General features: G+C 43.0%; 2 pseudogenes; one reads left to right on the top strand and one right to left on the bottom strand.

The window, feature by feature from the left end:
• Nucleotides 1-26,702, bottom strand: part of LOC147425525 (uncharacterized) — an 85,810-nt pseudogene that overhangs the window by 25,605 nt on the left and 33,503 nt on the right.
• On the top strand, nt 25,975-26,594 carry LOC147425526 (uncharacterized; annotated as a pseudogene).

Genomic DNA, 26,702 nt, shown 5'->3' with positions numbered 1-26,702 from the left:
CTCCCGTTATAGCTTAGGAACTTCTTCTTCCAATAGCCATCTGATTTGTCTTCCAGATTTGAATGGGTTTAGGCTCGATTAATGGTTTAGGATTAGGCTCAAAGATTAGGCTTGGCTTAGTTCCATGATTGCTTTAATCCTTAACAAGCTTTTGCTCAAGCTTCGACCTCCAACTTCCTTGCTTGCATGCCTTGCCGAGAACTAGCTCAAGAGATGAGAAATCAAGCTTGATATATAGAGCTTAAGAATGCCTTAAGCAGGAACCCTGTCAAGCTCAAGTATGCCTTACTCTGTCTGCACACGGAATGGCCGTCAAGTCCTTTACCTCAAGTTCTGGCAGCAAAACCAACTCAAAAGATGTGAAGACACTTCATCGATTGTCCAAAGAAGTCAGTTGGAAGCCAGCCATCTAATCTTATTGAATGCATAACCAAAGCTATTCTGACTTAGCATAATCTAGAAAACAAAACCTTTTACCATGCAACCTGCTACATCAGATAGCTGGTACTCTTCAAATCTGCAACTGGCACTTTAGTAGCCCCCGGGATCAAATGGGAACCCAATCATGTGCCCCACTGTGAGAATTCCTTTAAAAAATTTGCACCATCCTCCAGGATCATAGGGAAAATACAAGAATTTCCAATCATTATAGCATAAGCATACATTAACCCACAAATCTTTGTACAAACCGCCTCGATCATATGGCATATAAGTCAATTTCCCAGGACCATGCATATACTTGTGACTTCCTGGATCAAAAGCTTGCTCAAAATCCCCTACATCATAAGGTAACATCAGATTCCATATAGCATCAGGTAGCATCAGATACTGCCATATTCCCTGTGCAATTGGCTGATCCAATTGTCGATCATCAATCACAGTTAAAAGCATTGGCAGTGCACCTTCACTCGCACTAGTATCGAAACCTCGATCATGCATATCTGAATACATCAAATTTCTGGAAAAAATCTCTTCATTAGGCTCAAAATATGCATTAGAAAACAATTCTCTATCTCGTAGAGGCTCAAAATCAAGTAGAGCATCATCCAACAGCTACATAAGTTCATCATTTGTTGAATCTGAACAAACTGGCTCATGCATGATTCTGGATTGATTGGTATCCTTAGCATCTGTGTTTGAGAACCCTTCTAAAGCTTCATCCAGTAGGCACATAAGATCTAGCTCCACCGCTTGAGAAGGTTCTTCCGTCTTGCACATATCAGGTTGCTGTAGTAAACTAAGATTTCCACATATGACATGCATACTAAACGCATCTACTGCAGACTTCTCTTTAGGTATTTCACCCTCATCCAAATATCTTTGCACTTCTGTAGCACAAAGTTTAGCATGCACATTGAAAATTTCATCTACTGCCCTGTCTGTATCATCTGCACAACGAAACCAATCATATTCATCAATAAGAGATTGCACTTCACTATGCACCCCCTCTGAATCAACATCATCAAGTTCATGATCATTCTGCCTTAGTGTGAGCTGTGTGTCACAGATTGTCAATAGAGAAGAAGTTTGCTCCCTCTCTAAATCACCATCGTCAAATTCAGGACCACTCTACCAGATGTATAGTTCTAGGTCACAGAAACTTATTAAAGAAGGAGTCTGCACCCCCTTTGATTCAGTATCATCACATTCGAGTTCAATTTTCCACTTTGGTAGCTCAGCTTCACAACAACTTTTCAATGAAGGAGTCTGCACACCCTCTGAATCAACATTTTGCAGATCTTCAAGCACATACTCTTGCTTAGCCAAGTTCTCAAAATCTGGTACATCCAAATCCGGTAAATCTGGTATACCAAAAACCATGGTCGTGCTGCTCTCAATAGCAGCCCTGCTTTGACCTATGGCATCTGCATCATTAATCAACTCTTTGGCAAAACCTATATCAGTATCATCATTCACCTCTGTGATAGAATCTGTGCCAGAAAAAATTTACTCTGATTCTGAGTCAGTAGCAAACGTATCAGTTGTAACCGAATCTTCATGCATGTCTACTTGAATATGGCTGCACTCATTCGCCTGTACGATTTTCTCTTGAGCTTTAACCACTTCATTGTTTTTATTTCCTGATCTCTTTTCCTCTTGTACTACAGGTATATATTCTTTAAAAAAATCAACTTCTGTATCTTGAATCTGTAAAGCCTCACCTTCAAAGACTTCTACTTCATGCACGGCATCTGCAAATCCCAACTTTTCATACACAGCTTTGACTATGTCTTCATCATTAGCCTGTAAGAAGGTAGCATCCTGCACAATAAACTCATCAATCACAGCTTCTAACTAGGATCGTAATTTCCCTCGGATATCTACGTAGTCCAGTAGACTTGTACTCTGTTCCTGATAGCTTTCATACTGCTCATAACTTGCTTGCACAATAGCTTCTTTAAAATACTCCCAGTTTCCACTGCAAGCTCTGGTAACCTCTTGATTCTCTCCTTCAAATCTAAACTCACTAACTGCTCAAAAGATTTGACCATCAACTCTTCTGGTATCCCTCTTACCTTGGTCTCTAGCTCATAGCACTCTAGGTAGCCCTCTGGATTGTATCCATCAAAAAGTCAACTCTCATCGTATACTGCATCCAAAGCTTCATCGATTTGATTTTTCTTCTTTACGGTCTCCACTTCAATCAGAGATCCTTGAACCAATTGAAGCATCTTCAAAAAATCTGGAACTGTTGACTCATCATCAAAACTGTTCGCACTTAACTCTACAATCATTTTCATCATCTGCTCTAAGTTCTCCATCTTTACCTCCCACCCCGGCTCCTTTCGCGTCAGGTTCACCAATAATGTCGAGGGATAATTGTGCGAAAGGTGAGCCGGGAAGGCACCGGGCCCCTGGCTATGAGAGGTGCGGGAAAAAAGGTGCAACAGATGCAATTACCGACAACAGTATTCAAAACAAGCAGTCCGTCTAATTTCCAGTTAATTGACAAAAACCATGTTTAATCAATTGCTAATGAAGCTTAAATTCTCTTTACAAGAAGAAACCTGGCTTAATCAAGGTGCTAATCAAGAATTTAACAAGACCTGATTTGTCCCGCCTTTTGCTTCTTTCCGTTAAGGCACAGGAGTTTCCTTCCAATGGCCGTTTGTTTTGGCTTCTGCTTCCGATTCACTTGGCCAATGATGGCTTAGAAGCTTGGCTTATGGCTTCGAGAGATTAGGTTTAATTCCTCTCTTGATAGCTTAAGAGATTTGGCTTATGAAGGTTAACAGAGGTTAAGGATGGCTTCTGGCTTTTAATGAGGCTTAGGAGATTTGGGTTTTTGGTTATATTGATTCCGGAGAGAGACATTAATTATGAGGTTAAGCTTATGGTAATGGGGCTTAGGAGCTTTGGCTTAATCAGTTAAGGAAGGTTTTATGAGCTTAATCTTGAGGGATTCAAGAGGTTAGGCTTGATTCAGAGAGTTTGCTTATGGCTTCGAGAGCTTCCGAATCAAAGCTAGGATTAGAGTAGGTTAAGAGAGGTTTAAGAAACTTACTTAGGCCTTGGCTTCTTCCTCAAAGAGGGAAAGCCTATCCGCCTTGGCTTCCTCCTTCCGGAGAGAGAACCTCCACAACAAGATGATGAAGCAAGAATCCGGCTTGTAAAGCTTTTGAAGCTTAGCTTGGCTATGGTGATTAAGATTTCCCCTTTCGTAGGCTCATGGTGACCCTTTGGTTCCCGAGTCTCAAGAGCTCTTGTTTTCCTTCCTTCTGCCAAGAGAGTTCTTCGAAAAGAGAAGAGAATGTGCGCCTTGGCATGCTGAGAAGATTTCGCTTCGTGATCGCCACCATCTGAGCGTTAGCCTGGCCTGCGCGAGTCTTTTTGTCCTTCCCTGCGCTCATCCGCACTGTTGAACGCCCTCGCCATACTTGGCTTCCCCTTTTTTTTCTTTTGTTCACACACCCCTTAAGGGTTTTGGGCCACCTTGCCTTTGGGCGGCCAAGGTAATTTGACTTGGGCGGGCTCTTTGGGCGGCCCTATGAAGGGCATCACATTTGGCATACATATCGGCCAAGGCAATGCCAAGCACGACACTTTGGGCCGCTCTCAAAAGGCTTCACTGGGTACCACATTTGGCCTACATATTGGCCAAAACATCGCCACGCTTCCTTCATTGGGTGGCATTGGCATACATGCTACCCAAGGCAATGCAGTAGGCATCAATTTTGGCGTATGTATCGATTAAAGCATCACCAAGCACCACATATGTCTTCAGCTGCCCTCGACTGACAATGTCATCGTTAATTTTATTGTCCATAATAGCATCTCGAATAATCCCGAAATCACCCAGCTCAGCAGTGTTGCGACAATTGACAGTGGACTCTGCCTGTCAAGCCGTAAATCCCATTAGACTTCTCAAACTGCATAGAACACATACTAACCTTGATGAGGAGGCCAAAATTCCTAGATGGCACCCTGACCGAGCCGACCGGACTGGTACGGAGCCGGCCCCCAGTGAATCTTTAACGGCTAATATCTTGGCGACCGGGACGCCGATCACTGATCTGAAAGGACCGACGCGCTCCACAAAGTGAGCACTTCAGGCTTGTGCATCCACTTCAATTGTGTCACCTCACCTGCAGTTGCCCAATCCGGTACGGATCTACAATCAACTTAAACTTTAAACTGCAATAACTTCTTTACCGTAGCTCCAATCGACGAGTCATAGAGACAAGCCGGTAGAGCACTTCAAGCACTGCAGTTCTAGATCATAATCTCTCATCCTTGGTCACAAGCGTACTCATTTTTGGCATCATTGAGGCATCTGTTGGCCCTTTCAAGCCGCATCTGGCATACATTAATCATTACACTTGTCCTGTTAACAAGCCCTCATCACTGACCATTAATCAAGTAGGCCTTCAATAAACTTGATTTCCATCTTCTTGGCATATTTCTTAGCATGGGAGCAGAGCTGCACGACAACGTTCTAAAAACTGGCCACCCCAAGCCCAAACCATGCAATCAAGCCCTATTGAGAACCTCATTTGCATGACTTATGTTCATAAATTTGAAGTCCAAGTGCAAGAGGTACCCTTGAGTTTCCAAAGGGGGATTCTTAAACTTTGTGCCCCACACTTCTTTGTTAGGACCATTCATACGGAAGAATACATAGCAATGTGAGCTAGGAGTCTAAGGAATATTAAGCCTTTTAACCACTTTTCCTTGACAGAATTTTTTGTAGCATCATCATTAATAAGTAAATGAACCCATGTACCATGAATGGAGTCATGCATGTGCACAAGTGATATATATTTTTCTATGGCCAGGCCATAAAGCAGACCAAGACCAAGAAAAACCTAGCAAACAAAAGAGCTCAAGCAATATGCTACGCTCACTCCAAAACAAGGAGCTTAGACAATGTAAGTGCGACTAAATCAACTGCCAAAACATGTATCAAATTCTCTCTCTCTCTCTCTCTCTCTCTCTCTCTAACCCACAGAATGCTCGGGCTGCATATACTTGCTCAGACTCGAGAACAGAATCATGAAGACACATATGTTTATTATGAAAATGGAGAGAGAGACACTATAAATGTGTGATTTACGTTTTTTTGCTATCATCAAATTTTCATTCATGTTCACAGAAATATGGTAGAGAGACTTATCAGCATCTCAAACTTCAACTCTGAATCTTGCCAAAACTTTTCTTTATGCATGCATCGAAATGATGTCGCTTATTGTCGCAATCTTGAAGGAATACTCTCCTTCGCTCAAATTCCGTTCATAGCTTCTCTCTTTCTCTCCCCTTCTTGATTGTGCTGGGTGGATCATAAAGTGCGTCGTCTACTCTTTCTCTCTCTCCCTCTCTCTCTCTCTCTCTTTCAAACTTGCTTAGAGAGATTCTCATTCTCTCTTGCCTATGGGTAGCCCTTCCCCCCTTGGTTAGTTTAGAAAGTAAAATGGATAGTTTAATTTCAAGGTTTTTGATCTGCAGACAGAGCCCTTTCTCCCTCTTCTTTCTCTCTCTCGATTTGGTCCTGCAGGGTAGTTCTCTCTCTCTTTCGCTTCACTCGGCAGCCCACAGCGTCTTTCTCTCTCCTCGTTTTGCTACATAGCCAAGGCTCTCCCTCTCTCCTCGCTTCCCTGTCATTCCCTAGAAATGGCCCCCTCGTCTCCTCTCATTGGCGACTCTCCAACCGGCCCGCAAACAACGGTTCTTCTCTACCGACCGGCACTCCCTGGCCTGCTCGATATGGTTTGCATAAGCCCTCGTCATCTCCCTTGCTCTCTCGCTTGCAAACGACACAGCAGAGAATCTCTCCTTCGCTCTCGGCCGTCTTCCCCCAATACCATCTCGGATGATCTCTATCGACTTCCCCAACTCTCTATCTTCTCGCCTGCCAACCGTGGCTCCCCCTGGCGACTTTCCAACCCCCTTCTCAATCAACCAACACCCTCTCTCAGGCCACCCTCTCGTGCCATGCTACAGAAACTAGCCAGCACGCCCCTTCTGATGCACACGACTCCTCATCTTGGGTATGTTACTCTCAAACCATCTCCCCTCTCGGCATGGCAAAATTTGTGCCCTCCTAGGGAATCGTCCCCTCATCTTGTTCCTCCCAGTCCAAAACATGTCGGTTCTTCCCATGCCGTTTCAGGTGTTCGCCATCTCTTCAGCTCGTTCAAAAAAACCATATAAAAATATTCTATCTTTCCTACAAAGGCTTTTTAGATTTTGTTCACACTCTCAATATGGACCTCGCAATGGGCTTCTCTCATTACACCCTTGAACATAAGCATACCCTCACTCCATGGGAGCTACAAAAGGTTGCCACCATATGCACTAAAACGAGGTGCCTCCTCATAACAACCTTTACATCACTTATCGCGATCATCATCCACAAGCGTCACTTCGAAAGAAACTTCATCTTTTAGGGTTATTTGCAACCTTCATGGGAAGTTCTACACCACCATGATACTAAAAGGCACAATTGCACCAATGTCATCAAGTTGAGCATCTCCAAGTTCTCTTCTCTTTAGTCATAATTCCATAATAAGTCGACGTCTTCATTGCCTGTCAAAACAAACTCCTCTTGGCAAACCAAGTGAGAGTATCATCAATGGAAATTTATAATAAAAAAACCTTTCAAGCTCGCTTCAAGTGCTCAATAGCTCATGCAAGTGTTCTCTTTCTCTGTCCAAAATCCCCATGTCCTTGGCCAAAAAAAAGTGCAACAACAAGCTCATAGTCGAAATATAAGTTACAATAGAAGTCACCAAGAAACACTCATGGGGAGACTCTATGTGAGAAACCACCACTTGAGAGGCAATAACTACACCATGTTCAAGGCCTTGCCTTTCCCCTTCTTCTTATCCTTGCCATCTTGGAATTTTTTCTAAGGACATTATGCTTACCAAGACAGTTAAAGCAAAGTTTTTTTTCTTGGCCATCTTAAACTATTTATTTGAGAGTGGTCCTTGAGGCCCCTTGGGTTTCTTGAAGAGATTCTCCCATAGGAGTAAAGAGACTTATGCTTGTGCATGTGTCTTATTTTTACAATGTTTTTATGCAAATTTCATCATAAATTCATACTCTCAATTAACATCATGCAAAGGTTTTCCCAAACCATCTTGACATACCTCTAGCATTCTCATTTACAGCCCTATCCTCAACAATTACATCTTGTAAATCTCCACAAAAGACCAACTAGGCTATAACACCATTTGAATCCTGCATAGGTTACATAAGTGTTTGATTGGGACTACATGTTAGGAATAAAGGCATAGCTAAATAGAGATTAGAGTGGTTTAAGTGGCTCCCAAAAAACTCCAAAAACTCAGAGAAAAGCACAAGTATTTCTATGTTGGTGAATAGAAATGCATGCCAAGTAGATGAGTCCGAAGACAATATTTTTTCCAAAAACCCTCTCAAAGAAGCTCCACCTATAGTGACAATGTGGAAGACTCCACCTCTCAGCAAGTGTGTGCTTAAAAGACCGCACCTCTCAAGAGACATCTGCGATGATGTGTAAATGCCTCCATACTTCTTTACCCAAATCTATCAAAAGACCTCAAACCTCAAGCTTTACACAAATCTACTAGTCTCTGTAAATGCCTCTATACTTCTTACCTGAATCTACCAAAAAACCTCAAACCTCAAGCTCTACACAAGCTTAAATTGCATCTTCAACCTCAAAATTTATACACCTAACTGTAGCACCTCTCGTGCGTTCAAAAGTTTGTCATACTTACACACCGCACAAAAAAAAAAACCTAATTTTTTTTGTACACAATCAGTTTGAGCAAAATTTTTAAAAAAATGAGAACTTTGCAGAATGTTTCTTACACAAAGTTCCATATCACATCAAGATAGAGGGGTATCTGGGACTAAATTTTCAAGTTTCAATCTACAAGGAGAAAATCAAAACAGTGTTGTTGTGCACACTCAAGGGGGTCACCTTATAATTGTGTGACTATCACGTGAGTGTAGCAGAAGAGGTTATTAAATTTCATTTTTTCTCACATTTTCATATACATACGGGTACTATAAAATAGAATTGGGAATGAACTTTACAGATTGAATAGGAAAAGGGTGTATTTTATTTATAAAAATTTCACAGATAAGGAGTTTTAATAGTCCTTGAACGCACGTGATATACAAAACTACACATAGTGACCCCCCTAAGTGTGCACACATAGCTTTTAGGTCACCTTCACCTACATAGTCTCTTTTGCACTTCCACAAGAGACTACACACACACACACACACACACACACACACACACACACACACACAGAGAAGATGTGGGTGGAGAAACTCACTACAATAATTTGTGAGAGAGCCCCTTATTCTTGTAACTAGTAAATGGCTGAAAGCATGCAATGGTGGTACAAAAAAGGACCTTTTTTGTTTGTACCTAGTTGGTACTTCTACAAAAGCAAGAGGTTGTTTTGGAGGAAACCGTTTCCGGCCTTTAAAATTAAATGGTGTAGGAGGGAAGCTAGTAAAAATTAAACATCCAGTGACCACTCCGTTTGAAGAGACATCGTGGGTGGGGCCAATGATGAATTGGAGTTTTTGCATGTTTAAACTCCTGTGACGTAGCGTGTGTGTCCTGCATAGTACCAGTGGCTTTTCTTAGTGGTTCTTGACTGCACAACGCTGTGACAAAGGTCTCAGGAATCACCTTTAGGATTCCCCTGTGTAGCTCCGACGCCACAATGAGGACGCTCGCGAAGAAGTCTGCTACTGCCAAGGGTTCACCCGAAAAAGGCAAGAAGCCTAGGACAATGGATGCAACCTCCCCCCTCAAAGGCACAAAGTCTCCCCGAAGCATCAACACACCGAACACAAGGGCTAGCAAGGGGAGCATTTCTATGGAGAAATCAAGAAAGTTTGCAGCACCTTTTGCCGAGGACGAGAATCAGTCTTCAACTAAAACAAGAGGTTGGTGTTTCTACGCTGTCATGTCCTGTTTTACAGGATTTGATTTTGTTTCATGAAAGGTAGCTATGTCAAAGGTTGTAAGGTCATTGCATACAAGTTTATGTATTGTTTCTTGCTCAAGAGCCTTGCATTATGCATTCATGAAAGCATATGTGCCTTGAACCGAACACAATTTCATGAAAAATTTCAACAATTGCACAAGTGTATTGTTTCATCTATGCATTGCATGTAAGTCAATGTTTTGTTTCTTGCTCAGGAGATTTGCATTTCTATCCTTTTTTTGCACAATCTCAGGTTTTCCTTGTTGAAAATATCCTGAGATTGTGTTCGCCAATAGAAGGTCATTTAGGACGCATGCTTAGGTATTTTGGATTGGTAGATGGAGGGCATGTCTAACATTTGAGCTTTGTGTTTCCACATTGCAGGCAAAAACAAAATGGAAGAATACCCTATTTTGACCAAGTTCTGTTATACAGCCGAGGAGCTTCACGAAGAGTATGATCTTAGCATGGAGGGGGTGCTTGCAAAGGATCTTAGGGATGAAGACCTCCCTCATGACGAGTGGATGACGGTGTTCAAGCAAAGCTACCAGAAGAATTCAAAGATCTACTTGAATCATGTGCACCCAAGACTCCTTGAAGATTGCAGGTTCCTCTTCCACAAGGTATATCAAGCCCCTCCATCTTGTGGGGAAATCACTGTGAAGTTTGCGCGCTGCTATGCTTTTGAGAGATGCCATGCGGCAACAAAGGACCCTGTGCACCATAAAGTCACATGGGCGAGGTTTGGAGAGGCAGTACTGAACATGTGTGCCAGCCGCCCGGGAGGGTTGGAGCGGAAGGTCGAAACATGGTGAAGGGCAAACGGTGCCTCCCACGGCGGTTTAGGGTCATCTATTAAGAAGCCCCGCCTTACGCAAAGTGGTAGTAACCTCTGTACAGAGTTAGACCCCCCACAGCTTCACATAGAGTTGCCTGATTATGTTACAGAATTGAAAAGTATTGTTGAGAGAGTGCCTCAAAAAGTGCAACTGCATCGGACAGGCTGAAAGAGCTGAAAGCATCTCTGCAGCAGAACAAGGAAATATTGTTCAGAGCCGAGGGTTCCAATGTTGTTGTGAAGCGGATAAAGGATGACATAGAGCACTATCAAGTGCAGCTTGCAAAACTAAATCAGGAAAACCCTTTCAATGATGAGGACCTCAAAGAGGTTGAGGCTGATCTGGGAGCCAGTCGATGCATGCTTCGTCGACTTGGAAATAGTGAGGACATGCTGAAGCTAGAGAAGGAGGTTCATCTACAGCAAGTAATTCCTATCAAGTCTTAAGAAAGTGGTTTTGGTAGTGCATGTAGCTTTTTAGTATCCATAAATGCTGCTTTGCTAGTTTGACAGAGTTTGGTAGTTTTGTTTAGTGTATGGCAGTTGCATATTCTAGGTAGATTGCTAGGTCCAGGTGGATTTTTTTAATTTTCTCTATGTTATTTTGCTACATTTTGTCCATACTGGTATATTTTGGGTTTATTTGGATATACTTTCTTGTTTTGGTATCTTCTATCCATGTTGTTTTTAGTAGTTTGGTAGTTTTGGTTGTGTTGCTAGTTGTTACCATATACATGTGGTAGTGATGTGTGTGAACACACTAGGACCGCCGGGGCATTTTTTCCCTCTTTAGGAGGTTTTTTCTCCCGTGCATTGTATATATGCCCATCACTCTAGGGCTATCTATCTTTCCATTGCACACTAAGTAATACACTCTCTATTGTGTGCCTTGAGCTTCCCTCGTCTTCTCCAAGCTGTGTGTGTTTCTCTGCAACCCTAATTCCAACCATTGGTATCAGAGCAGGTTGCGTCCTCCCGGGCTTAGTTGCCAACTGCTCTAGCACACGCTTGCTCACTTTCTCCGATTTTAGTGAGATTTGGTGAGCGTTCGTAGGTCGGCAAATACTTCGGGAGGGCTCGTAGAGCTTGGCCTACTCAGATTTTTTATTTGGGCTCATTTCGGCCTTCGTTTCCACTACAGGCAAGTCTGCACAGGCTATTTTTTCATTTTGTGCAGAATTTCTGTCAGTGCCGTTTTTTACATAACAGGAGCCTTGTAGTCTTCTATGGTTTGTGCTATATAGCACGTGTTGTTCCCGCTCCGTTTCTCCTATTTTTGGGCAGTTTTCACATCAGGTGCATCATTTACCATGGCTGACAACAACAACACAGATGTGTTCAAGATGTTGGCTGCTGAGGACAGGTTGGATGGGGACAACTACCCTATGTGGGCTTATATGATGCAACATGTTCTTGTGTCAAAGGGCGTCTGAAACATTGTGCAAGGCATTGATGTACGTCCTAGTTCTGAAGATGTAGGCGATGTTGACGATGTTGCAGGTCTTGCTACAAGGATTTCTTTTAGAGTTGTTTTGCCTACGGCAGAACCATCTCATTGGGATGTTAAGGATGCGCAGGCTCATGCATTGATTGCATTGTCTGTGAAGCGCACCATTATTCTTCACATCCGTTCAGCAAAATCTGCAAAACAGGCTTGGGATATATTGGCTGGTCTTTCTGCAAGTCGCAATGAGGCTAAAATTGCTCTGCTGCGTAAAGAGCTGGAGTAGAAGATTATGCATGAGGAAGATGATATGGACACTTTCCTTGCTAGTGTCAAGGATATCAATGAGCAGCTTATTTCTGCAGGTGAAGTCATTTCAGACAGTTCCTTTGTGCAGACTGTTCTTGATGCCTTACCAGATTCTTACCAGACTTTTACTAGTACTTGGAGACTTATGACCCAAGGAAATCCAGAAGTTGTCAAGTTTGATGCATTATGCACATTGCTGTTGCAAGAGTCACTTTCCAGAGAAAACAGGACTAGACAGCGTGCAATTGAACAGGCTTTTATTGCTTCTCAAAGAAAGGGTGGTAACAGCAATGCATCCACTTCTTATGGTTCTGCTGCGAGTGGCAGAACTTCTGTTCCCAATGCTTCTGCTGGCAGAACTTCGTCTGGCAATTCTGGTGATAATGGCAAAAAGAAGATGCGCTACCATTATTGTAAAGCTAATGATCACTTGATCAAGTTGTGTCCTAAGATGAAGGCGAAAGAGGCTAAGAAGAAAGAGGGTGGTTCCACTGCAAATGTTGGTTCCACTACAAATGCAGCCATTGTTGAGTCTTCTGTGAAAGGAGACTCTGATGCTGATGTTGATGCAGAATGGGCTTTTAGCGCAGAGTGCACTTACAATCCTGATGTCCATGATGCATGCTTGTCAGTTGCTGCAGATTCACATGTGTGGTATTTTGACAGTGGTGCTACAAAGCACATTACCTCACATCGTGAATTGTTTACCTCTCTCAAGTCTGTCCCTCATGGGAATTTAGTCACTTGTGCCAACAATGCCTCTTATCCAGTTCAAGGAGTTGGAAAGATTGTGCTTACTGCTGCAAATGGCAGTTCCTTCACACTTCTTGATGCACTTTATGTACATGGGATCAAGAAGAATCTCTTGTCTGTATCCGCACTTTCTAGACTTGGACTTGTAGTCAAATTTGTGGATGACAGATGTACAGTTCGTGATCTCAGTTTTGGTGATGAAATTGTTGCATCTGGGCTTTTGTGTCGTGGGCTATATAAGATCACTTTGTATGACAAGTGTGGACAAAATTTTGCAAATGCTGTTGCAGATTCAAGGGCTATTTCAGATGCAAAACTTTGGCATGCATGTTTTGGTCATCTGAATTTTGCCAGTTTGCTGCGTTTGCGGAAATCTCATATGGTTGCTTCTTTGCTGCCTCTTGAAGCACCTGCCAAACATATATGTGAAGGCTGTATTTTGGGTAAAATGCAGCGTTCTAAATTTCCAAAGGATGGTTCAGTTTGGGTCACATGCAGGTTATAGCTTGTGCATAGTGATGTTTGTGGGCCCATGCAAACTCCATCCTTGGGCAATTACCTGTACTTCATGACTTTCATTGATGATTACTCCAGGCATGCATGGGTATTTCCGCTTAAAGCGAAGTCCGAAAAGTTTTCATGTGCTTCAAACAATTTCTGGCTATGGTTAAAAATGTCTCGAAATGTACTATGGGCACCCTCCGTTTCGATCGAGGGGGGGAGTATATGTCTCATGAATTTAATGCATTTTTGGCTAGTCATGGGATAAAACACCAATGTACAGTGCTTTATACACCTCAGCAAAATGGTGTTGCTGAGAGGAAAAACGGGTCATTGACGGAAATGGCACGATGTATGGTCAAGAGTCAAGCTTTGCCGCATTCTTTTTGGCTTGAGGCCATCATGTGTGCCACTTATGTACTTAACAGGTGTCCTACTAAAGCTTTGCAATCGATTACTCCATATGAAGCATGGCATGATAGAAAGCCTTCTAATGAGCACATGCGTGTTTTTGGTTGTTTCCCATATGCTTTGGTGCCACAAGTGCAGCACACAAAATTGGATGATAAGGTTGTCAAATATGTTCTCATATACTTTAGTAGATAACTTGAACTGATTAGGGACTCCAACCAGAGGCTCCATCGGGAAACGTATGGCCCTTACAAGATGTGAGTAGATCATGACTACACGTGTCTGATCCAGTAAGCTATATGTATCAACTTTTCCTTCGACTTGGCCATAGTATAAACCTTCAACAACCTTCCTGCCTCTAACAATCTTGTTATGCCACATATCCTTTTGTGATCTCACCGTCTGGTAAAACTCCTTTGTGCATTTGATAAGGTAGAAGTCCTCTTTAGTCTTGGCTGCTTTGACTGCAAAGTTATCCCCAATGGAAAACATTTCACATAACATTTCAGGGCTTCCTTCATACAATGGTAGGTTAGAAACTTGGCTCATCGGCACAAAATCTGAATATCTATCATCCTCCTCATCATCCTCTTCATCGTACCTTCCTGTATTTACAGACGCCGATAGTGGTTTGATGGAAACATATTTCCATTCTTCTATGTGTAGTCTATTTTTGCATCTTCTCCATAGCCCACTCATACATGGATCACAGAAGCATGAAAGGGTTCGAAAGTGTACAGCGCACGGGTTGTGCTTTGAATACCCATCAGCACATTGAAATGAGAGGGAGCCCACAATGCGCTCACAGTCCCATTGGAGATTGTGTTGCACATCATCCACGCCAATAAGCTAGAAGACTCTCTGTGTAGTACACCTGTGAGACTGATCTCTTGGCTGAAATGTTGCGTTCAAAAAGTTCACCACATCAGCCGCACACTTCATAGGCCAGCCATCTAGTTTCAATTCCTCATGTGTCAAGGTTCTCTTGATGACTTCCCCTGCCCCATCATGCTCTCCTTTTCCATGCTCGGATGCTGAGAAGTTATGCATCATGTGCAAGCTTGTCTTCTGATAATACCCGTCCACAAAATAGTAAGGTCTACGTGCTTTGAATTGTGAAGCCGCACCATGTGACCACACCCAATGATGCTGCAAACAATGTCCTTGCTGTTTCAGCCACCTGTCATGAAGCAAGAGACAATGTTGTACAGACAATGTATCATGCTGCTTGTCATCGGATATGTAAAAGTGCAACGTCTTTTCAACACCACTTGCTGCATTTCTTACATAAGTGATGTGCACAAGTATTGTGACTTGGGTAGACCACCAATGCATTGACTGAATCTCATTCTGAATTTTAAAAGAATAATTCTTTGCAAAGTCCATAACTGATACACCGACATTGCTAGAAACTTGAGCAAACAATCCTTGAATTGTTGTGCTAGAAAGACAAAGTTGTGCTTGATGAAGCCTGTGAAGTGGGCTGAAAACAGGCTAAGAAAAGCACCACTTTTCATCCGTCACACAATCAAGTCCTTTCTCTTCTTCTCACTCCCACCTGCATCAAGTTGTCTTGTTTCAACATCTATGAAGACCTTCACAGATACCTCCCTCCTATCCTCTGCTATCTCATCTGGACAAAATGTCAACATCCATACACCACATTCGGAGCAGTCCCCCATCAAGCATTTCTTGGCATGGTATTCACTATCTCTTGGCCTTGGGCACATGATGAATTCCCACATACTAGTGATGTGCTGACATACTACCTGGTTTGCAAAACACTCTCCTATATCATCACTTCTACAGCGCACGAAGCAATTGCAAAGGTGACCTTTCCCATGATGCCCAAACTTGTTTTGCCGCATGTGATTAAAAGCCTCTTTGAAATAGAGTATCTGCACATGGGATACACAGTAGCAGGTATATCACTCTTTCAACTTCCAAACAAAGTACGGCTTTAATGCCTCAAAGCATCTAAGAGACATGACCATTGTAGGGTGAGTCCTCTTGAATTTTTGGTATAGCTCTACCTGTGGAACCAATACAATAAGAGTTAGAAAATTCCAACTTCATGCAAATGGTAAAATGCCACTAATGTGCAGTAGTACCAAAATTGGTTGTATACTACCAAAGAATGTATTGTAGAACCAAAATTTGTTTTAAACATTACCAAAGATTACCCCAAACCAAAAGTGGATGTAAAGAGTACCAAAGATTGTACTGTAGAACCAAAACTGGTTGTAAACAGTACCAAAGATAGTAATGTACCAAAACTGGATGTACACACTACCAAAGATTGTACTATAGAACCAAAATTGGTTGTAAACAGTACCAAAGATAGTAATGTACCAAAATTGGATGTACACACTACCAAAGATTGTACTGTAGAACCAAAATTGATTGTAAAAAGTACCAAATATAGTAAAGTACCAAAAATGGACGTACACACTACCAAAGATTGTATTGTAGAACCAAAGTTGGTTGTAAACAGTACCAAAGATAGTAATGTACCATAATTGGATGTACACACTACCAAAGATTGTACTGTAGAACCAAAATTGGATGTAAAAGGTGCCAAAGATTGTACTGTAGAACTAAAATTGAATGTAAACAATACCAAAGACAGTATTATAGAACCAAAATTGGATGTAAACAGTACCAAATATTGTACTGTAGAACCAAAACTGGTCGTAAACAGTACCAAAGATAGTACTGTAGAACCCAAATTGGTTGTAAGTAGTACCAAAAATTGTACTATCTGTCTACTTTTGACTCATTTAAGAATTGTTTGCAGAAGAGTATTCATATGGAAAATTTGCAAATGCTTTGGTGATAAACAAGAATGTTTTGGTACTATACAAGGAATAGTTTTGGTACTACACAAAGACTTTGGTACTACACAAGTAGGCTTTGGTGAAATAGAGTGAGGCTTTGGTGCCTGCTGCAGGGACGGAAAAGATACTATACAAAGGCTTTGGTACTGTACATATAAGCTTTGGAATCACTAGTATGCAGCAGACTACCAAATTTGGTACTGCACAGGGGCTTTGGTTCTTTACAGGATAGCTTTGGAACTAAATAGGAGTGCATTGGTACTGTATATAACCTTTGTAAGGTACTGTATATCACCACTACCATATAGCAGACTACCAAATTTGGTATTGCACAAGGGCTTTGGTTCTATAAAGGATAGATCTGGAACCACCTAGGAATGCACTGGTTCTGTATACAACCTTTGTAAGGTACTGTATACCACCACTGCCATATAGCAGACCACCAAATTTAATACTGTCTTGACCAAATCAGCCTTAAGAATCACCAAATAAATTACAATTACTAAGATTTGTTGGTACCTGAGAATCATCGAGTAGATGCACGAGATGTTTGACAACACTTTTCCTTCCATTTCTCTTCTTACATATGTCCTTCTTGTTTGGTGAAACTCTAGTTTCTGATGTCCAAAAGGCATACACCAAATCTCTTGTTTCATTAGTGATAATGGTTCCTTGTGGCAATTGTCTCTCACAAGCACTCAATCGCAAAACTTCATCCTCATCTTTATTCTCCAGCCTTGAAGTTGCAGTAGCTATATTCCTTCGATGGACACCCAGGACACTAGCAATTTTGGATTGGTTTACTGAGGCCACACTTGTACTATTGTTCAAGATCATCGTTAGAGAGGTTCTCTTAACAAAAAACTCACATGCTGCCAGTGCGGGACTCAATTTGAGCCAAAGTGTTGCTCACACCCGATAGAACGATGTCTTTGACATTGTTGAAATTTGATTTTTGTAGCTCGGAAAATGTTTGGTGGTTCAATAGTTGGAGAGAGAGAGAGAGAGAGAGAGAGAGAGAGAGAGAGAGAGAGAGAGAGAGAGAGAGATAATGAGAGAGCAAGCCAAGTTCACTGGCTATGGAGCACGAAAGGTGCACAGGAGCAACACAACCGTGTGGAGAGAGAGAGAGAAAGAGAGAGGTGGTGTCGTGAAAGCCAATAATAATAATGTGGGTCCAGCCCTCTCCCCCCACCTTCTCTCTTGAAGTGGTCCCTCCAAATAGTGAAACGTCTAAAAACAAAGAAATATATCCGTTTCCAATTAAAAGGTCCAATTTATACACAAATGAACCACCAAGCCCATGTTGTGTCAAGGACAGTCCTTTTTGTACCACCATTGCATGCTTTCAGCGAAATATTAAGGTGTGTGAAAGTGATAGGCCATCGAACACCTTTGGTGCATTTGGACGGGATAAGAGGCACACTACCTTTACCCCAATAGCTAAACCAAACTCCATGAGTTCCTAAACCATGGTGTACACCTTGTGACTAACAAAACGTGCCAAAACTGATCTTTATAGGTTGGAGTGGACACTGAACTCCATCATAAGGAAAATTAACAATGATTGGGAAGAAATTATCAAAGAGGGCATCATGTACATTAAGCTCTAACTTCCCTATAGTTTCTAATATATAGCTATGTATGAAAAATTCACTTGCATCAAAACAAGTGTGCAACATAATTGCACAACCTAAAAAACCCTTTGTTTTATGTTTTCCAAGACTAAGAACCCTTCGTCTTGTCTTGGCAACTTGAAACCCAATGTCGGATTCTAAAAGGATACTACTTAAACCACTAGGTGGATGGGTGCCATCATAGGCTATCTTGTAGCAAATATACAAGCTTCAATGGTTATTGACTATTCCAAAATAATCCTGTGGATACCATTAGAAATGGAATTCACCTTAATGATTATCAAGAAAATAACCACCCATTAGCAGGAGTATAATATCCTTGATAGAGTATATATCCGACATCATAGTCTATAGGAAAAGCGTAAAAACTACTTATTTGAAATTAAGTCCATCGTACTGGCATGCCTTGCATGCAACTCAAAATATATAGATTGATAAGCCCTTGGCTACAATGATGGACTCAATGGTTTTAGCCAATACTTTTAAGTGCCTTGAATTATCCAAAAAAAAATGGAGTTGATACATTCAAGTATAATTTCATCGTATCATATGTAGAATGTGAACTTGTATCTCAAGAATCCCAATTCCCCAATTATTGGTGCCTTGTCAAAGATCCAAATGCAACAAGCAAGGCATTAACATATGATAGAATCTTGGATTCCTAAGATGGCCTTCAAAGCATCTTGCTTTGCATGCCATGATTCTTTTCAAACTAAAGGTTAAAAGCGCATAAAAGCACACTAAAAGCTTAAAATGTTCCAACCTTGTCTCCAGTGTTGTGCGAGCTATCTCATAATCTAGAAACTTGAAATGGTATTGAGACTTAAAATCCTTATGGAAGCCAGCTGAAGGGGATCGGGGAGCACCATAGACGGAGAGTGAGAGAGAGAGAGAAGGAGATAGACACGATGTGGGTAGGGAGACTCCAAGAGTGAGCAGCCCCCTATACACTTATGCTATGTATAAGGTATACAAGTCAGTGGGCGCCCAGACTCTGGGCGGCCAGGCAAGGCACAGGCGCCTATACCCCAACAACCTCCCACTTAAAGGGGACTGTGCCTTTAAGCAAGGGAACCTAGTCTAAAGACTACAAAAGGCGAGAGAAAACCGCTCTCAACCGATGCCCACTGGCTGACTGTGATCGTGTGCATCCGGCTGTCCTGCTCCCGTGTAAGTCCATACACCACTAGACGTACCGCACACGTACTGCAAGTATGTACGCAATACCTGCAAACCTCCCCTATGCTCTATGCCAAGATCAGTCATCAAACGACTGATCAACCCTGCTGCAAATGCTCCCACTGCAGCTGCTATGTCGGGCCTCGAGATCAGAATCTCGTACATAAGGACACCGAACGTTGATGCAACCCTGGCAACCTCTGCCACCTCCAACTCAGAACTCAACACATGGCAATCCTGTCCCCTATCATAGAGACCATGGCACTCTGACTCCGAGCTCTGGAGTGACTCCTCGTGCCCACCACATATCACATGTGTACAAAGTGTATCCATATGTCCTGAATCTGCATCAAGCTCTGGCATAAGCATATCAAGAAATGACTCCACAATAGTCGACATCTCAATATCCATGTGAGTCATCTCTGTCATCACCTCTGATGACTCATCCTGCTGTGACTCACTAGAGCTGTCCCGCTCTACCTGTGCATCCGTAGACGCAACCTGCACAACAAGGTCACTGCTCTCCACTCCATGCAAAGCATCCTGCAACCCACAAGCAAAAGAGACTCGCCTGCTCTCTCGCTCTCTACCTGGCTGCGTGATCACAGAGACAACACCGTCTCTCGTGTGATCCACATGCAATGGGTAACGTGTACCACTCCTGGCACCTCTCGCAATCACTAGCGAACCCAAATGCATCACAAAATCTCGCTCTCGTAGCGAAATCTGACATCCACAATCTCTTAGCTGACCAATCGAGATCAAACTCACTGTCAAATCTGGTACATAGCGCACATGTCGTAACAAGTAAGATGCACCACTCGGTAATGACAGTCTCACATCTCCTGCACCTGCTATCGCATGCACCGATCCATCGATCAAACGTACACTGCCAAGCATCCCGCTAGAATAGCTACAAAACCATGCACGATGCGGCGTGACATGAAACATAGCATCTGCGTCTAGCAACCACTGCGAAGGGAGTGCACTATCCACATGTATAGCATCTCGTGCATAGGTCGAGATAAAAGTGACATCCCCGTCACTAGTATACTCCGACACTACATCTGCCTCAACTGTCAAAGCAACTGAGTCCATGGCATCACTACATACATCTCTGAGACTGCCATGTCTCCTACGATGTCGCATACGACGAAAACAACGCCGTCTAACGTGTCCAGAATGACCACAATACCAACATGTTACCTGTCGGCGTGCTCGTGAATGTACATGTCTCACACGAGTCCGTGATGACTCAGATCTATCATACATATCATGTAATCTGCGCCAAAGTGCTCTCGAAGTAGTCTCATACATAACAAGAGCATATACAGATTCCGCAAGGTGCAAAGAGAGCGTAGATAGTGCCATCTCCTCTAGCTCCTGCCACTGATCGTCAGACATGTTTGAAGGTCTACCTACATCACCACTCAATGGTCGATGAAACCCTCGCTGTGTCAATGCATCAAGCATACACTCTCTCCATGCCGCAAAGTCTGACCCATCAAACACGCGCATCTGTGAGAGGTCACAATCTGATCGATCACCTGTCTCTGCCATGAGCACAATGTAGCAAACTAGAAAGCAAAACCACCTCACCAACAACACCTGGAAACTGTCTACCAATATGGCCAGAAACACAATGTAAAACCTATGAGACACACTCCAAAATAGAGCTCCCGCAATGTCAATACAAGCCTCGCCTGCTCTAGTATCACACTGCAATCTGTGAGCTAATCACCAAGCCCACACTGTGCGGTATCGATGCATACACACGCACAAATCTCCCACCTGCAGAGAACACCGCACGCAAATGCTGAGTGCAACCCGCAATCTCTACCTAGATCGCATAAATGGTGCGCATAAAACTCCTGGGAAAATTTCGCCAGAGTTTCGTCAGTAAAACGGCCACAAAACCAGTAACCAAACTGACTGTACGCTCAAAACCATGAGCAACCAAAGAGCATCAAACCGCACTCCAAATGCATGCACCAATCTCCACACTTTGTATACATCATTGCAAACACCTACAAATCTAGTACACAAATATCTGCTCTACGTGTCACTGCCAAAAAACATGCTCGAGGCATACATTGCCGAGCTCAAAATGCAATCACATTAGTCTCCCTGAGCATCAAACCACATAAGGCATACATCGTATCCTCCCACCTGTGAGGAAACTTGCAGCAAATGTCACTCTCACATCTGAGAGCAAACCATGTGTGGAATCCTCGACACACAATAAACAATTGCTGCTGCTACAGAAAATTCAACGTTCAGAATTTTAAAATTCTGATATGACGAGCGCGTCCGGAGCATGCCAAAACCCCAAGGTAGACTCCTGGATCATATGTATCCGAGTCCGGGTGTGAAAGCTATGCCAAAAACAGTGTTTTTGGGACCCGAAAGTGCACAAATAAACTTGCTGCTGTACCTGCTGTAATTCAAAGCATAATTTCAGCAAATAGACATCACCATCGCGTTCGGAGCGTGCCAAAACCCTGACCTAAACTCCTGGATCATGTAGATCTGACTCTGTATGACGGAGCTACGCAAAAAACTGCGTTTTAGAGCCCGAAAATGGCAAAAACGAGTTGCACACAGTCTTGAACCTGCTCCTGCTCCACTCTGCGTGATGCAATGTCCTCTCAATGCAAGCTCCAGCTCAAGAGCTCTGCCACAACAGCATCCAAGCACTCGAATGTCAAGCTCTCCTCCGCCGAGCACTTCTCTAACGAGCTCCACTGAGCTCGAAAGCTCCTCTCACCAAGGAAGCCGCAACCGCCTCCTCGACCAAGCTTGACCACACCAAGCTCCTAAGCTCCAAAGACAATGCTCCTCAAGCTAAAATCGCTCTCCGTGAAACTCCTCGATCGAACTCCACCGTCGAGAGCGAGCTAGCTATCGCCTCGAAGCTCTCAAAGCCGTCGTGCTCTCCGCAGTCACCATAGCTCTGATACCAATTGAAGGGGATCGGGGAGCACCACAGACGGAGAGTGAGAGAGAGAGAGAAGGAGACAGACACGATGTGGGTGGGGAGGCTCCAAGAGTGAGCAACCCCCTATACACTTATGCTATGTATAAAGTATACAAGTCAGTGGGCGCCCAGACTCTGGGCGGCCGGGCAAGGCACAGGCGCCTATACCCCAACACCAGCTTGGCTCAAGTTTCTAACTCTTGTACCCATTGTGTAATCGTGGATTCTAAAGTATCTTATTCTGAGTTTGGCTCATAGCCATGGTTTTTGATATACGTAGATGTTGTCCCACGTACTTTGTAAGCCCCTTGGCTTGGTTTATCCTAGCACCCATTCGATAACCAATTAGATACACTTGCAAAGCCCCTCCAATTTTGTACCATGCTAAGATCATATTGCAAACTTTGGGAGTTACTATGCCATAGTCATAAACTAGGAAGCCTCACTTTAGATAGTCACACCTGAAGAATAAAACTACATTGAGATTTTGTGCTCAAAGGTTATTTTATTCTTCCTCCGACATTCACATGCAATGCATGATAAAAATCATCAAGACCAAGCCATGATAGCCATAATTCATGCAATCTTGACATAGTTAAAAATAAAATCGGCAGTGTCAAGCATTGACAAATACTCAATTGTGTTGTACATCATAGTGGAAGGAAACAAAATTCTTGCAATTAATGCATTTCATAATTGCACAAATAAAGCATACCTTTGATTTCCTAGTGCAGAGAGTAGATGCATAGAATACCCTCTACATCCCCTTGATGACATAATGTGTTCTAACCGACTCCTTGGCCATACAATCATAAAATAAACATAATAGGAGTCATGATTGCTTGGAAATCTAGCTCCAATTAGATAAATCTTCTCGCTTAGTGGCCCAAGCCAAATAGCCATGCTACGTGTGGCAAGCGTGGGTTGTTTGTTCACAAAAGAAACTCGAGATCAAGTTAAAAATAAATAAACTCAACAACCTCTGACCTGGCTGACCAACAGGATTTTCTATCGCATTGATTGGACATCCATGCTCGTTATTAGATAGATGCATCATGTCGAATCTAAAGACATAATTACTCTCCGAGTAATGATTGCATCAAAACATAACTTTCATTAATGAGACTCCCTGCAACATAAATTCATAGATGAGCCATTGCTCAATCAATGTGCTCCGTATGATATCGTGCATATGTAGAAGCCTGGCTTCCCTTGCACATTGGTAAGGCTATGCATGGCTTGGCACCTTTGTCCAAAACCTTTCTCTCTTTCTAGCTAGAAAACCACTTAGTTGAAATGCATGACAAAAAGTGTTGAACTTTTGGGGAAATTCCACAAACTAATCTAATGTGAAATTGAACCACGTTTTGTATCCTGGAAAATAATTGTTGAAGATCCATACCCCTAAAAGAAAAAGTGCATACTTCACAAGAGCATGGGATAACCACTTGGAGGACCACCTAATTTGAAGTCGAACCCCTCTTCAAAAGATGGCTTGTGTCATGTGATTCTCTGCACACTCCTTACCTTCGTGAGGGAAGGCTCCCCTAATAGGGTTTTTTGGCCAAAAGCCTAATAATAGGGTTTCCAAAGAGTTCTCAACATGTGAATCAAGCAAAATATAGAGTTAGCAACATGCATGTTGGTAGTTAGTGTGTGTGTGTGTGTGTTGGCGGGGGGGCGGGGGCGGGGGGGGATCACTCGCACATGATTAAGGAGATGCTATCAAGTTTCAATGCAAAATCAAAAGTTGTTGAGCATGCTGGCCACGACACTAAGTAACACATACCATTAAAGAGAGGGGGTGATGGGATCGACGACCCGAAAGTGGACGCGGGGAGCCAGAGGCAGATTAAACCCGGACGCGCAGGAATTTGAGGCAAGTCAACGCGAAAAAATAGGCCGATGGTGACTCGATTTGAACCCAGGGCTCGTCGCTTAGATTGAGACGCATGAGGTAACCATCCCACCCGCACGCACATGCTGTTACTAGGGCCCATTTTTTTGGGTTTTATTATTGAAACATAGGGGCTTCCTGGGTTTCGTCTGTGGCCGAGTTTAGTTTTTATGTGTCCGTCTATGGCTACGATGATCTCCCCGATTTTTGTGCGCGCACTTCACTGCCCTCGATCCCCTTACATCCCCCCCCCCCTTTAATGCTCTGTGTTATTTAGTCCTGAGGGTTGGCTGGGGTGCTCCTCTTTGGAGCCATCCCCAGAAGAATCCATGTAGGTCCACCAAGCTTGTCAGTGTGTGTGTGTGTGTGTGTGTGTGTGTGTGTGTGTGAGAGAGAGAGAGAGAGAGAGAGAGAGAGAGAGAGAGAGAGAGAGAGAGAGAGAGAGAGAGAGAGAGAGAGAGAGAGAGAGAGAGAGAGAAGGCATACATGAAAATTCATGCAAAGCAGTTTCCAAAAAATGAAATCCAAAAAGCTGCCAAAACTATGCAAGACATGCAACCCATAGATCAAGGAACATAAGTATAACCTCTGAGACCTGTAACCATAAGGAGATACATTAAAAAAGAGAACAAAATCGCCTCAAAATATTAGAGAATGGCAAGATAAAGGACCCAAGGAAAAAAGGAGTCTAAAAAATCGTGTCAGGGTATCAGCTATTGTCAGGTTCCAAGCTCTGGCAAGGGTTAGACCTTTGGAAAAGGCTTGGACCCAGATGGCCTTGATACTAGTCTGAACTTCTTCCAACTGAAACAAAGAAGGGTCTGTATGAAACCAGTGATTTCAGATCTTGTTGCATTTTTCTTCTAGTGGTCCACTTTTTTGGCCTGCCCAAAGGGCTAAGGCCATAGCTTAGTGGTGGTTTGCATTTTTTCTTAGGGAAAAATGTCACATGTGTTTTATAAATAAGTGTGAAAAATAAAAAATAACGTACATAGTTTTGAGTGACTCTTGAGAGGATAGGTGCATTGGATTCCATTTTTTGCCCTGCCCCAAGGGATAAGGCCTTAGTGATTCTTTCCCTTTTTGTCGTGCCCAAAGGGCAAGGCTATAGCGATACATTCTCCTTTTGCTGACTAAAATAGAAAAAAATGAAGTTGTATTTTCAAGCATTTTTTTTATAGGTCAAAAATGTTGATTGATCGAAATAAGATAGTGGGCACTCATTTAGATGACTAGTGTGTATTTTTGGTCTGCCCAAAGAAAAATATTCAATTTTTTGATTGGGTGATGCAAGACAATCAAATATATTTAGTATCTTTTGAATCATGGTTTGGACCTCTCCTGAGTCCTGCCTAAATGCGTGGACGATTTTAAACAATTGGTGGAATCTTCTCTTGGAGTCTGGAGTGAGTGGAGTTTGAAATGACCTCGAAAGTCTCTCTCTCTCTCTCTCTCTCTCTCTCTCTCTATATATATATATATATATATATATATATATATATATATATAGAAAGAAAAGACGACCTCAAAAATTCTCCACTCCTTCTGAAGGCGAGCCGCGGTGGGCGACGCATCTACAGTGCAGCCACAAATGTGATGTGTCGTGCAAGTGAGTGCAGCAGCGGAACTGCCTCTCTGTCGCACAAGCGCGGAGTGCAAAACGTATCTCTCTCTCTCTCTCTCTCTCTCTCTCTCTCTCTCTCTCTCTCTCTCTCTCTCTCAGCAGTGTGCCATGTCACCTGCACGATATGGGGATGGAGCTCTCGGCTGTCCACTCCCTATTCGGTGATGTTTGGGACTCGGGATCTGGCATATTTTTGTGTTGGGGGCTTGACGGCGCTTCTCATGGAAGAGAACCTGCTCGCCTTGCCGTAGTTGGTTTGCTCATGGGGGTTTCATGGTTGACAGATTATGGACTTTTTGTGGCCCCCTTTGGTGATGGATGGTCGTGGTCATGTATTCTGTTGGTTTGGTTTTGCTGGTGGATCAGTGCTGAAGACTTCGTTCATGCATGTTGGTCGTTCTGGTTTGGCTCTCCTTTTTGGTGATGGTGGCCCCTTGGGGGTTGGGGTTGGAGGCTATCGGGCTCCACCCATTTCGCGATCTTTGTCCATGTTTCTCCTCGGTGGCGGGTTGGTTTGTGGAAAATGCCAGCTCTCCGGTGGCAGCCGAGTTGGTTGGCTTCGGATTCCCCTTCTTTGGCGGTATATCCTCTCTATCAATGGCTTGGTGGACAAAGGCGTTGATGCGAAAGGTCTTCTCTCTTGGTGGCATCCCCAGGGTGCTTGTCCTTCCCTATGTTTGGGTGGCTCCCATGTCAGCTGTTATGTCTGTGTCAAGGTGGCTCCCTTCATCAGCTGATGTACGAGGTTAGCTGGTGATTTGGTGTCCGTTTGGTGCCATGGTTCGGTGTGAGCATGACCTTCATTGTATTTTTTTTTTTTTAATACATTCTCACTCACAAAAAAAAAAGAGAGGCTTC

The sequence above is a fragment of the Adiantum capillus-veneris genome, chromosome 25 (assembly GCF_014529385.1).
Source record: "Adiantum capillus-veneris isolate H3 chromosome 25, ASM1452938v2, whole genome shotgun sequence".
Lineage (NCBI taxonomy): Eukaryota > Viridiplantae > Streptophyta > Polypodiopsida > Polypodiales > Pteridaceae > Adiantum > Adiantum capillus-veneris.
This window is presented reverse-complemented; position numbering and strand designations above follow the sequence as displayed.